The following is a 12,686-nucleotide window of genomic DNA, read 5'->3' as shown; positions in this document are numbered from 1 at the left end:
ACCGAGTCTGGTGGCTATATAGGCTAACCTGCCGACCCAGTTGGATGTTAGTAGATCCAATGCTTCCACTTCTGGAAAGCTCCTCCTGCAGGAATAACTGCCCTTCCTGACCATTGAGTTTACTGCCAAGTTGAGATTCACTGAACCGCTTGTTGGTCTAGGGACTCACCCTTGACATCCAAGGCTTCGTATTTTACTGTATCTGATAGGAAGTTCTGGTAAGCCAGAACACAGAGCGATGAGATGAGACAGATTTTACTGTTGGCCTGAAACCTGAATGGGAGATACCTCTTTCCATGATGATAGGAGATTACCAATTGCCCTCTGTTTGGGGCATAATTGAGGCCTCCTAGGCTGTGTTGCCCAAACGACTTCCCCACTTGGGAATCACTGTACCCCTGATGTTAGACACTTCTTCCCCCATAGGCCTATGTCGTTGACCTTGAGCTAGGAGGTCACTGAGGTGAATACCAAGAAAGTGAATAGACTTTGATGATTGGTATGCCTGGAAGTTGATAAGATTAACTATCCTTAGCCACCAACCACGAGACTAGTCCCATATGTGGGGTTATCTTCCCTGGAATAGGAAGCAAATCTTTCACTACCTTAGAAGGCCAGTTTATGATGTTTTCAATCTTCCAGTACGTCCAGCTGACTGCATGGATTACTGCAGACTTACTTCGACCATTTGAGACCATGGGATACAAACAGATGGGATAGAGCTAGGACTTGCCTCTACATAAGACCCAATACTGTCACGTCCGTGAGGGCAACCCTACAGTATTCTCCTGAACATCTAAAACGTCATTATAATAAGATTAGTTGGCCTTCCTTCTGAATCAGGGCTTGCCAGGACCTGGAGGATGTTGATCCACCCGCAGCTGTTGTTCGCATAAGGAACCTGCCGCCCTTGCTTCTGCAAGATGGCCAATCCTGGAAGCAATGTTCTGGAATAATGTCTTGAGTATGTGGAAAAGGTCAAAAAGTTGTTGAACGAACCCAAGGTGAAACTCTCAGACGCCTGGGTGTACTGAAATGCATATGTACACATCAGCTAAATCTAGAGAAACTGTAGCTGCTTTATCTGATGGTTTGAATGATTGTTCTCAATGACTCCATATGACTTTTTTTTTTTTGGATCTTGATCCTTCGTTCCATATCTTACCTAAATCTGCTATCTGAGTAAGAACAATGGACCAATGGTTCCTGTTGGACAAGATTTGGTAACATTTGCTTAAAGCGTTGATATCTCTAAAGAACCATAGTGGTAATTAGAGGAGTTGGAAGAGTGGAAAGAAATTCTATTGAATTTCTTCTTGCATGAAGTACAACTCGCCAGCACACCATGAATTTTCCATTGTTGTCCCAAGGTTTTGTTGCAGACAGATCACATCACAAAGACAAGTGCTGCACGGGCCCCACTGATCCTGAGCCTCCTGCCCAAATTTGCATTATTTCTGCAATATAACACCTACTGGGAACATTTGAGTGAAAAGGAACTTTGTTGCTCCTCGAGAGGAGCAGACTTGGGCTTAGGCGATCAAAGACGACTATGGATCTTCCAATCTCTTCTCTAGCTCTTCTCAGGCCCTGTCAGCACTCTTTGTTCTGGGCCTAGGTGACTAGCCTAACGGATTAGTCCCTGATCTGGACATCACTGATTCCATCTTAAATCACATTCCATTCGGCTTAGAGGTATACGCAGTCAGTGGGTTAAGCCATAGGGCTTGACTACCCTCGCAGCATAGGAGGAGGAACAGCCTGCTGCCTCCATAGCGGTTGTACTGCCTCGCTGGTCACTCCAATTTCACTCATGGATCAAGCACCACAGAGGCGTATTACTGGCCAAGTTCGCCTTCAACTCATTTGCTGAGAACCAAATAACCTTGGCTACTGAAGTGAACCCCAAAGCAGGCCACACCATACTGCCTAATGATAGAATAAACCTTAATTTCCAAATCCATACTGCTGTTCCCATGCCTCTGCGAAGGCTATTGCATCATTCGCTGGCAGACTGGCACTTCTGGCAAGTCTGATGAAGATTACTTGGCTTGGCTAACTGCCTCTGCAGTAAAAGTTGGGCTTTACAGAGGGGATCTTGCATCCTCTGTTAGCATGAAGACACATCTGGTCAATCTGATGAATGCTCATTGGCCTGCTGTTTTAGAGGCAGGAGGTACCCTTTAAGCAAACCCAGCTGTTTGATTAGCTTAGCACCTGAGCGTTAGGGACTAGAGATCCACCCAGTCAGTTTGCACTTGAGTGAACACATCTGCCATTGTGTTTACTGCCGCCTGATATACAACTTGGCATAGTATATTGGCAGGCATGTCAGTTAACCATGCTCCCCATTGTGCCCTGGATGGTCCTTATTGTGATTTACTTTAGTCTGCCCCTTCTGACAGCACTTTGAATGTATGGCAGGTTTTAGAACCAAACCGGGCCTGTCACTATTGGAAGAAATGGTTGCCACTCTTCCTTTGGGGAGTGGTGCTGCTATTTAAGGGCTGGAGAGTTTTACAATCCGTACTGCCCACGCACTTTTTTTTTTGTATGATATCATACTTACCTGGCCCTCACCTTATTGATCGTGGCTGGTCTCTGCTTGAGCTTATGGCTCAAGATATGAGCTGCAGGTTTGTGGTCATAATGAATACCTGGAAGTACTGGCTGGGACATGGCCTTAATACAATATCAGTGGCCATCCAAACACCCATTTGCAGGCATTGAAGCAGCAAATGGACCTATATGCTGTGAGCATGGGTTAAACCCTTAGACAGGAGCAATTACAGATAGTAGTGTAATAAACCGATTACTTAAAGCACTGTAACTTAAGCAGAACACTGAATTTTTTCACGCTAGCATTTAGACATAATAGGTTAATGCATAGCAATCATTAAACACATTGCACCCAAAAGCAGACCTTAAACGCATAACAGCAACATAAATGCATAGCAGTGGCATCCATACTGAAGCATCACTCAGTCATAAGCAGCGCAATGAAGGGTTAATATACCTGGCAGGATCACCTACCCTAGGCGACTGCCTTGTAAAGGTTAAAAACAGCAAATCCAAGCATTAGAGCATTGACACAGTGATCCCAAATCTGTAAAGCCAGGCCTTGCTGAGTTATTAGGAAAGACTCAACTTTGTAGCAAACGCCTGTATATAAGTTCATGCATTAGTAGTCCTACAAACAAACAAACAAAACCTGTGAAGCACATTAAACAGACATAACTATACACAGCAGTTTAACCTACTTTGGCAGCTTGTATATTAACAGCATAATGATTCAGACACACCATGACAGCCCATGGAAAGCTTACCTGCTCTGTGCAGCACCCGTCCCTGACTGACTCTAAGGGGGGATGGGAGAGGCTACATTCCTGAACAGGTGGCTACCAATCCATTCCCAGGCAGCCGCCTGGGGATCCCGGCCGCTACTACAGCAGGCCAGCAGTTACCCCAACATCATCTTGCTGCTCCCTGCCGACTGAAAGCGCAGTCCAGCCACCGGAAGCAGACAACTAGCCATCTTGGAAGGGGGCAGCCCTGACAAAATATTCCAGCATCTTTGCAAGGGGAACCAACATACCCAAAGCCAGACTAACAAAAATGTGTGTGTGGGGCCACAACTCACCAGGGAGGAGAGACTGGATCAGTCCCAACCCAACCACAAGGCAGAACAGTTTTACCTGCATCCAGAGACCAGTATCCCAGCCCCCCAGTATTTGGACGTATGGAAGTTTTACAACCGAACAGAGGGGCTTCGTCACAGGAAAGAGGCTGAACCTGTATGGCTGGACAGATGAATCTGGCAAAGTGAGGGCAAAAATAAAAATTTTCTTTGATTCATAGCTTTAACCAGTTGAGCATTTGAGGAACAAAAAGAGAATGCCACCTGGGGGGAGGTGACTCATTTATATATAGTATAACCAGTCCTGATTGGGCGAGGAGCAGAGCCTATCCCATTCGTGTATGCTGTCATGCTTGTGTCAGGAAAGAGACTGTGCCTGCGCTGTGCAATCAGTGAGAAAATTGCTATGAATTTCAATTGATCAATAAAGTACTTTCTGTGTCATAAATATAACATGTTTAATTCATAATAAATGTTTATTACAAGAATAATTCCAAAGTGAAAATGAATAAAAAAAAAAAAATAAATAAAAATGTATACTGTATGAGAAATAAACAGTTAATTCAGAAAAAAAAAAAATTATATATATATATATATATATATATATATATATATATATATATATATATATATATATATATATATATATATATAATGTATGTGTGTAGCGCTGGTAGATTTCTAATCTACTGCTGATGTAAATTTGGTGGGTTACTTGTTAAGTGAAGTTAGATTTGCCTCTGTTCCAGCTTGGCTGAGTTGCGTGTAGTTCCACACTGCGCCGGTGGGTGTCGTTGTCACCATGGGCCGGTGTTGGAAGGGCAACATGTTGAAGCGTATGGGTGCTCCTCTGTCCCTGATACAACTCGGTGGAGGTGGTCCTCCGAGTTGCATTCTGGGAGAGGGTATTTATGGGACAGACGCCATGTTTAGGGGTTCGTTTTTCAGCCACCTGCTGGCCCTCCTGGCCAACAGGTATGTGTTAGGAGTACCACCTCGTGGTCCTCCGATCCGGAGGCCCACGTCGCTGCAGCGTGTGGGTGGGCCCAGAAGCCTGTATGGGGCCTACCACAGTGGCAGAGGAATGGTCCTGGGCTGTCTATCCTGTGTGAAGAAGCTGGACAACTGAGGAGATCCCAGGGGAGGACCCGTCATGGAAGGATCATGCAGAGTGCTGGTCTGGAGAGGGGCCTGGTGACTCAGTTGGAGGACATATCCTGAAGTAATCTTACAGCATAGTACTGCCAGGTTGGCTTAAAGGTTCAAGTGCTGTGTCTGATATTCACCGTAAACCATTACATCCTGTGGCAGAGGATCGTACGGGTTTTGCTCCAAACAAGTCTGTGGCAGAGACTTTTGTTTGTGCTACGTACTGGCTGCTAGGCGAGTGAGAGAAACCTATCCAGGCGGGCAAAGATTGAATCCCACAAGGGGAGTATATTCAGTTACAAGCGTTCAATTCCTAATGATGTACCAAAGAATACTAAGAAAAGGTATTTGAGCTTCCTGCAATTTTTCTTCTACCTCTTTCCTGCTACCTCCTTTATTACCTGTTCATTAAAGCATTGGAAAAGATACTCAAGTGTCTGGTGCCTACATTGTTCGGAGGTAAACTCAACAGGCCCCTAGACCCGGTGCCAGTGAAATAGAGGTGGCGGAAGTGAAGGTAACAGCCCGTTGTAAACCAGCAGCTCCATCGAGAGTTAGTGCTACATGTGGGGGCCTCGTCCGGGATTTGTTGGCCATCAACTTCCCGCAACCTAGAGAAGTGTTTCACCGGGAGTTTATGGTAAAGGCTGGACTTTGTCAATTTCTCAGGAGAAGAAGAGGTTAAAGTTGCAGGGCTTTATTTCTGACTGCGTAGGCGGTGTGCGTCAGTAAAAGCCCAGGAGCTACGTGATCAGAGGAACAAGTGGGAAGAGCCTAGCCTACTTGATACCGCGTGGGACGCGTGTATATGTGTTGGCGCCAGAGAAGAAGAGAGGCCTCGTGATCGTGCTGAGAAGATCAGAGTGCAGCCGTGTCTTTTTCGGTGATGCAACCAACTATGGGACCTAAGATATTCCCTACCAGCACCGCTGCGGGTGCTATGCTGATCGAAACCTTGCTTATGGATAACGGCATTCGTCTGAAACCGCAAGGGAGGTTTGTTCTCTATACAGTCGGAGATATTGAAGGGCTGGGCATGCTTTGCCACAAGTGTGAGGGACTGGCCATACATCTCCGTCCATTTGTTTGCTGCTTGCAATGTGGAGAATATTTGTTTATAGTGGAGCAACCTACCATGCCACCCCATGCTTATCGTATGGACTGGGCTACAGGTATTGCGCAGTGGAAGCTGCTACTACTGCTGAAAAAGAACGGCAGGCCGTGATTTCGCCTGTTGTCACCGAAAGTGTTCCTGAGAGAGATACTGCAGTAACTAACTCATCAGCGGACATTACTTTGATTTCTGCGTCCACTATGCCTATCCCCATTGTACCTGTCTAGACAAAGGTGGGATATGTGAAGGCTTCCCGTGGCCGTGGTCGAGGCCTACCCCAGAGACTACCCGAACTGGATCCTGAGGAGTCCACGTCAGGAACGGGTGAGAGATCAAAGGGGAATGTATCTGAGACTTTGTGTAGATATTTGCCAGCGGAAGAGTTGAGAGATTCGGTGATAGATTCCATGTCGGATCTCTCCGGTGATGATGACCTGTTTGAAACGATGTCACAGGAAATGTTATGGGCTCTGAGTTCTGGAAAGACATCACCTTGTGTGGAGCCGCATAGTACTGTAAATGAGACATTGTCTAAAGTTGCTAGTTTGCTTCTGACACCCGTCGGGTCTATGGTGAGCAAGTCATTGAACTCGTGTGTGCCTCCTGGTTTGGGGAAAAAGAGATCTTTGCCGAAACTTGCACGTTTGCAGAGAGTGCTTAACAAGCGTGTGGCCACGGAATATGGTCTGGAGTTCCCCTATGTTATTCAGGACATTATGCAAGAGATTGAAGCCAACCGGGAGCTTTGGTACAGTGAAGCTGTTTGGGACTATTTGTCTGTGCCTAAGCCTTTCCGGAAAACTGGACATTCTGTTGCCATGGATGAACGCTTCAGTGGATGTTTCCTACACTGGAACTATGGTTGGCACATCTATGCTGACAAAGTGGTCATTTGCAGACCCGGAAAAGATGACATTGTGTACTTTATTACTACAGTGGATAAACAGGGAAAGAAACGGACTTTGCCAGATCCTCGGTTTTATTGGTAATTATGGACAAAGAACTGTGGGGTATGTAGATAGACAGTTTCAGTTTTTAGAGATCTTCGTGATCAAGATTTGATGTTCATCCCAGTGTTTCTAAATCCAAGGACTTTTCGCTAGCCGGATTTCTTTCATTTAAAAGATGTGATATACCTAAATATATATATAGGGACAGACTCCTCAAGTTATTTTAGTTGGTTCTTTAAAGGAAATATAAGAAGGATTATGGGAAGAGAGTTTCATTCCTCTTTCGGAATGAGACTTTGCTCCTAAACTGTATATATCTTGTGTGTGCGTTTAACTTTGTTTCTTTTCAGGGGCAAGTGAATCTCCTATCAAGCTGTTATGCCGCGTACACACGGTCGGACTTTTCGTCTACAAAAGTCCAACGGACGCCGACGGACTAAAGCTGGCTGGTAATCCGATCGTGTGTGGGCTTCTCCGGACTTTCAGCAGACTTTTTCAGCCTCAAATCCGACGGACTTTAGATTTGAAACATGCTTCAAATCTTTACGTCGTAACTACGACGGACCCCGAAATCCGCTCGTCTGTGTGCTAGTCCGACGGACAAAAACCCATGCTAGGGCAGCTATTGGCTACTGGCTATGAACTTCCTTATTTTAGTCCGGTGTACGTCATCACGTACGAATCCGTCGGACTTTTGTGTGGTCGTGTGTAGGCAAGTCCGTTCGTTAGAAAGTCTGCTGCAAGTCCGCCGAAAGTCCGCAGGAAGTCTGTCGGACAGGCTGTCGGACTTTTGTAGACGAAAAGTCCGACCGTGTGTACGCGGCATTAGGCTTTTCAGCTAGATAGATAGTGGGGCTGCAACAGTCTCAATGTGGTTTTGTTTGCGGATGTGAACATATTGTTCTAAAAATGTTGAAACTGTAATGTCTTTCTACTGTCTTTCCTTCTTTACTTTAATCCAAGTTTTAAGTTCAAATACCTACTCTCAGGCTTGGGAGTTATTTTTGACAGACGTTGAGGACAACGTCTATTGTAGTGGGGGGAGTATTTAGCGCTGGTAGATTTCTAATCTACTGCTGATAGGTAAATTTAGTGGGTTACTTGTTAGGTGAAGTTAGATTTGCCTCTGTTCCAGCTTGGCTGAGTTGCGTGTAGTTCCACACTGCACCGGTGGGTGTCGTTGTCACCATGGGCTGGTGTTGGAAGGGCAACGTGTTGAAGCGTATGGGTGCTCCTCTGTCCCTGAGACAACTCGGTGGAGGTGGTCCTCCGAGTTGCATTCTGGGAGAGGGTATTTATGGGACAGATGCCATGTTTAGGGGTTCTTTTCAGCCACCTGCTGGCCCTCCTGGCCGACAGGTATGCGTTAGGAGTACCACCTCATGATCCTCAGATCCGGAGGCCCACGTCGCTGCAGCGTGTGGGTGGGCCCAGAAGCCTGTCAGAGGAATGGTCCTGGGCTGTCTATCCTGTGTGAAGAAGCTGGACAACTGAGGAGATCCCAGGGGAGGACCCGTCATGGAAGGATCATGCAGAGTGCTGGTCTGGAGAGGGGCCTGGTGACTCAGTTGGAGGACATATCCTGAAGTAATCTTACTGCATAGTACTGCCGGGTTGGCTTAAAGGTTCAAGTGCTGTGTCTGATATTCACTGTAAACCATTACATCCTGTGGCAGAGGATCGTATGGGTTTTGCTCCAAACAAGTCTGTGGCAGAGACTTTTGTTCATGCTACGTACTAGCTGCTAGGCGAGTGAGAGAAACCTATCCAGGCGGGCAAAGATTGAATCCCACAAGGGGAGTATATTCAGTTACAAGCGTTCAATTCTTAATGATGTACCAAAGAATACTAAGAAAAGGTATTTGAGCTTCCCTGCAATTTTCCTTCTACCTCTTTTCTGCTACTTCCTTTATTACCTGTTCATTAAAGCATTGGAAAAGATACTCAAGTATCTGGTGCCTACATTGTCCGGAGGTAAACTCAACGGGGCCCTAGACCCGGTGTCGGTGAAATAGAGGTGGCGGAAGTGAAGGTAACAGCCTGTTGTAAACCAGCAGCTCCATCGAGAGTTAGTGCTACATATATATCCGTGTCTTGTGTCCATTTTCATTTGAGCATTGTATTAGCAGCACATGGTAATAAATAATACAAGTAGGGTTGCTGGTATTTGTAGTGCGCTTATCCCTCCACCGTTATAATACCACTCTCACCTCAGCAGATGGATCCAAAATGTATTAGGTCAGATGCACTTCTTGCCTTTATACATGGGCTTATTGTGCTCCTTTATGTGTATATTTCCAGACAGACATGGATTATTCATTACTGGTACAGGATATTCTTCAATGTTAATCCATTGCCATCCTAATTCCCCTTAACCTAATTTTCCAGAGAAATCCTCATAGTGTTTGCTGTTATTATGCCTTTATTTTTAAAAATATACAAAGATGCACTCACAGGTTTTAAGAAGAATATTTGCCTGTATCACTTTGGGATTATTCTTGTGATAAACGTGTATTATGAATTGCACAAGTTATATTTATGGCACAGAAAGCACTTTATTGAACGATTGAAATTCATAGCATTATGAGGGCAGGAGGCGGAGCCTAGCAGAGCAGACATGCATTGTTAGAGCTCCACACCGCTGAGGAGAGAAGAGAAGGACAAAGCGGAGCCTGCAGGCTCAAAAGGTATCCATTTGAACCTTTTTGCCCCAGGGAACAAACTGTGAAAGTTTGGGCAGGAAATATGGTACTGGGAGGAAACCGTGGCAGAAATAAAAATCACCTCACAAAGAGCTCACAGGCACTCACTGCAGCTGAAGCAGCTCCAGTCACCTCACAAGATACAGCATCAGGGCGCTCTCACAGACAGAAAATGTCACAGCAAGACTCTCCATTTGAGTCAGATACAGAACAAATCCTCTCACAAACTTCTCCACAAGCCTCCTCAGTATCCCCAGTAATATTATTACAATTTGAAAAGATGCTTCATAAGGCTTTAAAACAAATCTCAGACCAAATAACAAAAAGCCTAACCAAAGAAATAAGAGAGCTGGGAAACCGCACCGCAGCCTTAGAAATAAAAATGGATGAAATTGAAATTACAACCCAAGAAAATATAACAGAACTGGAACAATTAAAAAAAGAGAATTTAATACTTCAAACTAAGCTCGAAGATTACGAAAATAGAGCCAGACGTTCAAACTTGCGCATAAGGGGAATACCTGAAACTGTGACAGACCTGCAATCTACTATTACTGCTCTATTACAAGAACTAAAGCCAGATATCCCTATTGAACGTTTAGAACTGGACAGAGTACACAGAGCCCTCACAGCCAAAAAGAAAGATGGACCCCCACGTGATATAATCACAAAATTTCATTATTACAGAACGAAAGAACAAATACTAATTGCTGCAAGAGAAAAAAAGGAACTTAATTTTCAAGGACACAATTATCAAATTGTTGCTGACCTATCCCAACTTACTATTACTAAAAGACGATCCATGAAACCCCAACTAATGGAACTGCAACGCCACAACATTATGTATCAATGGGGCTTCCCCTTTTCAGTCAGATTTAACTACCAAGGTACAATTTACAGAAGCAGATCAGCAGATGAACTACAACAAACCCTTTTAAAATTAAATCTGACAGAACCCACAAGCAGCAACACTCCCACACGCAGAAGAATGGCATCATCTTCACCTTCAGGCAGCACCCAGAAAATTTCAGAACAAAATGGGAATCATCATTCTCACAAAAGAGGCCGTTATGCCACATCATCCATGGACCAAGAAGATTCAATGGACTGACATCCTAATTCCTGATATCTCTTCATTTATTATACTAAGAGATGGTTCTCTATAAAAAACCTGTATTTATAACTGAATGTAACTGCATTCTGATAGTCACACACTGTATGGGATCATGTTACATTCCAGTTATATTTCTTATTACTTCTGATTCATATAGCCTTAGAATATATAAGTGAAATAAGGAAATTCTTGTTCAGTTATATATTATCAGGTAATAACAATAGATTTATTACTTTTTAGGACAAATATGTTCAATAATCCAGAAGTAATGGAAGCTTTTTCTTTCTTTTCTTAAAACAAATATATTATTATATAACTAGTTCCTAGAATTATGTTTTTGTTTATTCTAATCTGAAGCAATACAACCTCAATTTTATGAGTTAACATATCTAAACAGTTACATATGAATAAAATATGTAATTGTTTACTCTAAAAGGGTTAAAATCCCAAAATAATTCAAACTATCTTCATCAATACCAAAGTTATTAACAGTACCTTTCTAACTGAATTATTTAGCCTAGGGCAAGACTAACCATATACAACCACCCTGGAATAAATAATTTCAACAAAAACTATATTCTGCACTCCAATTAATGAAACATCATTTTGATGTCTTTTTACATAGCACTTCTCTCCTGTAAGCGGAAGATCCGTGTACCCCCATTAGCCCTCCTCATTCTCCCAAATATATTATGTGGGAGTGTGACGAAGGCACTTATTCCCCTGAGAGAGATATTTATTCTCTTTCACGGGTAAATTGTGATTACTTGCAAAAAATAATTTATACAATGTATCATCTAATCTCATATGTTTTTTGTTTACTCTTTACTCCAGAATTCACTGGTTTCTTTTCTATCTATTCATCTCTTCAGTCCACACAGGTTGATCTGCGCAGTCAGCTCTGCATAACAAAAAGTAAGTCAAAACTATTTGATCTATTGCCATGGCACCACTGAATATACTTTCCCTGAATGTTCAGGGAATAAATGTCCCTCAAAAAAGGACCAAAGCCTTCCGTACTTTCCATAACAAGAAGGCTCACATAGTATGCCTCCAAGAAACACACTTCACCAAAGATTCTACTCCAAAATATATTTCTCCTTTTTATCAACAAATTTACACGGCTTCTGCCTGTACCAAGCAAAGGGGAACTCTAATTGCATTTCACCGATCCACACCATTCACCTTATCATCAGAAATTAAAGACCCAGAAGGTAGATACCTGATACTCATGGGTTATATAATGGATACAGCAATCACGGTGATTTCCTACTACGCTCCTAACAAACAACCTACACCATTCCTCTCACATATATTACAAGTGATTAATACACACAAAATAGGAACAGTGATAATGTGTGGGGATTCGAACCAGGTCCTCCTCCCATTTCTAGATAAATCACCTTTTACACCATCCAAAATAACCTCTAGATTACCTTTTTCTCAACTTCTTTCCAAATACAATCTGGTAGATTCATGGAGAGAAAGTAACCCAATGAAAAAGAAATTCACTTATTTCTCGCACCCTCATCAAACCTTCACCAGAATAGATCATATTTTTCTAACAATAGGAATGATACCAGAAATGATTGCATCAGATATAATTCCGATTCCGTGGTCTGACCATAATGCAGTATACACTACTATAGCCTCAGCCATACCAAAAGCGCATGACCCAACGTGGTACTTACCGGACATAATGCTCAAACACCCACTACATCAGATGGCCATTGAACAAGCTTTAAAGGAATACATATCAATTAATAATACAACAGACATCTCCCCAATAACACTGTGGGAAGCTCATAAGCCTGTCTTGCGTGGTACAATACAAAGACAAATGGCACTATTTAAACGGGAACGCAAAAATCTAGCAAAAAAACTAGAACTCAATTTTAATGCAGCCTACATATCATTTCAAGATAATCCATCTCAGAGTACAAAATCTCATCTGGAAAAATCTAGATTGGAATACGATCTATTTCTCACTGAGTCAGTTGATAAATCCCTCAAACGCTCC

This window comes from Aquarana catesbeiana, linkage group LG01 (assembly GCF_042186555.1).
Source record: "Aquarana catesbeiana isolate 2022-GZ linkage group LG01, ASM4218655v1, whole genome shotgun sequence".
Classification (NCBI taxonomy): Eukaryota; Metazoa; Chordata; class Amphibia; order Anura; family Ranidae; genus Aquarana; species Aquarana catesbeiana.
This window is presented reverse-complemented; position numbering follows the sequence as displayed.